The following is a 4,352-nucleotide window of genomic DNA, read 5'->3' on the forward strand; positions in this document are numbered from 1 at the left end:
AGTCCGCTCGCTGTCCGCCGGTCTGCCCGCGCCGCCCTCACGTCCGCGGCTTGCCCGCGGGGACGCGCCCATTGGCCCCCTCGGCGAGAACGCAGGTCAGGCCACGCGCAGTCGTCTCCTCCGGGATCTCTGAGAGCTGAGGGATTGGCCCCTCTCCATCTAGGCCCTACCGAATAGGGGGCGCCTTGGTGGGCGGGGCGTCTGTGGGAGGACGTGCCCAAAGGAGAAGCTGTGGCACAGAAGTCCGACCGGCCGGGTGACGGACTCCCGGCGCGTGCTCGCCGCCGCCCCGCCCCCCTGACAGCCAAGCGGCAGCGCGCAGGCCTGAGGCACAGCCCCGCCTACGCGCGCATGCGTGCGAGGGCTTACCCGCTCCCGCCCGCCTGCACGAGGGCCGAGGTAGTCGGGTGCTCGCCTCCCATTGAGCTGTAGGCTTGGTCCATTAGGCGTGAAGGACGCACAACATTCCACGTAGCCTAAAGAGTTTGACAGTAGAATGCGGAGTACAAGAGAGAGGATGGGGAAAATACTAAAACTTTTAACAATTTTGTTCTGTGCATGAAGTCTGTTCTAGGTATTTAATATTAATAGGAGTATGCACTTTTTGTATTTTTGTTACTGACTGACTTCATTTCATCCATATCACAATATATGTCAGGACATCATTCTCTGTATGAAAACTAACCCTACTTCTGTGGAGTCAACTCACGGAGACCATCCTTGGGCTTCCAAGGCTGTAAACTTTACTGGGAGCGGAGTGCCTCGTCTTTTGTTGACTTCATGAAATCCACTCCACCACCAGGCTAAATACATTGCACAGGTACACCATAGTTGGCTCATTCATCTACTGATGGACACTTGGGTTGGTTACAGTTGGTTTGTTGTTTTTTTTATTGTGAAAGATACTGTAATGACTGTTGCTTTAGATATCTGAGTCCTTGTTTTTGAGTCTTAGGGGCACATATATGGTGTACTAGTGTGCAAGTACACTTGTGTTTCACTTACTGACACAGCTAGGTTCCAAAGGCCAAGCCATGATTGAAAATCAGCATTCAATGAAAATGGAGGCTGACTACATCAGCTCATAAGAGGAAGCACTACTACACTCTTATTACATACTTGCCAAACCACTAAGACGCATAGCCCAGCTAAGCTGGTATATAACTTTCACCATTACAGGCAGCGTTACTCTCACCTAACACCTCATCAATATCAGTCTCCGACTACATTTTTAATGTGAAAGATAGTAAGGTAGTAAATATTTTACTATTGTTGTAGACATGAAATGTCAGCTAATGAGATCATTGATAAGTGAGTGGGGTGAGTGGGTAGATTATTAATTGTATTTTTACCCCAATAATTTGTTTAAAATGAAAACTAAAATATGTCTCTGATAATGCAAGTAATTTTCTTGACATGGTGGCAACATCTCTGTAAATAAGTGTAACAAGGGCTTAGTGGGCCCAGAAGTGAAGGGCCACATGAGTGGTTGGGAAAGGTCTCTACAGATCGGATGTTTCACCACTCTTCTTTGTCAACATGTAGGCTTTGTTGGTTAAACTGTGCACCATCTATAAGCATAAACTAAGGGAAAGATGAGGTTTTAGATATTTCTGGATCCAAGAACTTATAGGATATTGGATCATATACCCATCATTGTGGAAAGTTGGAGAAGAATAATGGATCCTTTTATCAGCCAGGTTTGAGTTTCCCACTTCCTATGTTGTTGTTTTGTACTTTTGAGAAAGGGACTCACAGCTGACCCTCCAGCGAGTTTTCAGAGGTAGTTTAATCACACAGGAGGAGATTGTCCATCCTTCTTCCTCAGGGCAGATGTTGGATTCAAACTGCGTCCTTTCACAGGATTGCAGCGCGGCTACTTACCACTAGGCCACTAGAGCTTCCTCCAGCTTCCTATGTTGTTGATTGCTGTCAAGTCGAGCATGGCTCATAGTTATTCTATGAACAAAGGACCGGAAGCCTTTTTATAACTACTGTGTCTCAAAGTCCATAGAGTTTCCAGAGGCATGTTGTTTAGGAAGTGGATGCCACTTCTGCTTCCAATGTTATTGTTAAGTGCCGTCAAGTTGTAGAGGACTCACAGCAACCCTGTGAACAAAAGACCTGAACACTTGTGTAACTTTTGTCCTTTCTCCATGTTCATAGAGTTTCCATAGGCAAGCCATTTCAGAAGTGGATGCCACTCCTGCTTCCAAGCTTGTTTTAATCAGGAAGCTCCACCAAACACTGTCTACCATGGGTAACCATTATCACATTTGACACATCAGTATCACAGTGTTTAGTTTCACAGCAACCATGAGTTACCTTCTGTACAGCAAATGGACATACCAGTGCTATCCCTGCTTCCAATAGTGGGGAGGAAATGGAGCCAACTTTGAGCAGCCAAATGTCTGAGAATCCAGGAGAATGATGGTTTTTCCAAAGGAAAACCAAGGAATGTGGATGCAGCACAGGCTAAAATACTAGCTGCCTGGTAATAACTTCTTTCACAATGTCTCCTTCCAGTTCTCTTCCTCTGACCCCAATCACCATCTTCTGGCCTAGGCCTTTTGAGAGTGGCTTTTACTTTTTTACTTGACTCTAGGAAATTTATTCCTTAGCCCAAAGCAGTTGAGTCTTGCCCTGGCCAGAACTAAAAGAGAGCTCAACGCTAGTCTTAGAACCAAGGTACTTACGCCCCAGGCACACTAGGTCTTAGAATTCCCTACTTTAACAGCACTAGGCCACTTTTAGGGCCTGCATAGGACTCTTTCCCCAGGGGGGAATCTCTAAGATCTGCTCCACTCATTTGGCATGCCCATTAGGCTTCTGCTTGGTGATCATGTACTTTATTCCCTTGTTCTCATAAACTAGTTCCTGTTGGGTTAATTCCAAATTTTGGAAACTTTATGTGTTCCAAAGTAGAACTAAGCTCATGGTATTTTCTTGGCTCTATTTTTTTTTAATCTGAGAATCTGGACTTTTTATTCTATTAGGAATGGTCCATACCAGCATTTTTAAAGGAAGATATATTTCTGCTTGTATTTAATTTCCCAAAGGAATATGAAACATACTAAAAAGTGACAGATTAGAAAAAAAAAATCAGTCTACTCACAAGAAACACTCCTGGGTAATGACGTTTTGGTTGTTGAGAATATTATTTCAAACTGGTAAAATCCAGGGCATTCTGAAAAATGAGACTTCAAAAGTGGCTACATTCACAAATAAGTTTACATGGGAGAGACATACACAACCACCTATTTTGTTCTTTTTTTCCTTTAGTGTATCTGTAAAAGGGCTAAGACCATTGATCCTTAAAATAAGGTATTTTGTACATTACACTGAATAGAACAAAAGAAGAAAAGACACTTTGTCTGAAAGTGACTGAAAGGCATTTTGAAATAGGTTCTTACCGATCTGAAATGGAAGGACTGGAGCATGGGCTTGTGGCATTCATTAGCTTGAGCTCTCCTCTGTTTTAGCTGCAGTAGTCTCTGTCAGAGCTGTTTCCTCTAAACCTTCTGGCTTCTTCTTGTCATTGTCATCATCATCTTGAGGTTAGAGGTCAGGGTATTTCTGCATGCATTCTTCATGGCCCGGACCTGGTCTACATAGTCTGACCCCTTGCCATCCCCTGTGCTACAGTGGAAGCAGGAGAAGGTTGATTTGAACTGTCCCCCACAGGGGCCACTGGCCATTCCTCTGAGGCACAGGCAGTTCCAGTTAATGTCTCCATTTGGCAGTATCAATCCATGCTCCTCATATGGATCACTGGGCTCATCAGCCACCAGCTCTGCATTGCTTGGAGTTGCATGGTCCTCTTTGGTCACAAATATGAGTCAATCTTTTCCTTCTTGCCAGCAGTAGGCCATGGTGGCATCTGGCACTTAGACTCGGCAGCGGAAGCGGCGAAGGTACCTCCACACTGTGACTTCTTCTCAGGTAGGGCAGGTGGCTCCTCCAAGGCCAGTCCCCACGGACCTGCCTCTATGCCCTCCCTGCCCCAAACGGGACCCTCACTTCAGAACTACATTTCCCCTTGGCTGTAATCTTTAGGGAAGCAAGTACTACCAGAATGCCTGTTTGAGTTCACACTACCAAACTTTCCATTAAAGGCAAAGAGCAAACCATTTACCACTGCAGTTTTTGCACTGACAAAGTCTTTTCAAAATATAGGGGATTTTTTTATTACTAAATTTTGCTGCTTTGAAGGAAATGACAAAAAATAAGGCTCCAGGAATAGATGGTATACCAATTGGCATATTTCAGCTAACAGATGCTGCCCTGGATGTGCTCACCAAGTTGTGCCAAGAAATCTGGAGAACAACCACTTGGCCAACTGACTGGAAGAG

Source organism: Elephantulus edwardii, unplaced genomic scaffold (genome assembly GCF_000299155.1).
Source record: "Elephantulus edwardii isolate Elephantulus edwardi_28Jun2011 unplaced genomic scaffold, EleEdw1.0 scaffold00221, whole genome shotgun sequence".
NCBI classification, from domain to species: domain Eukaryota; kingdom Metazoa; phylum Chordata; class Mammalia; order Macroscelidea; family Macroscelididae; genus Elephantulus; species Elephantulus edwardii.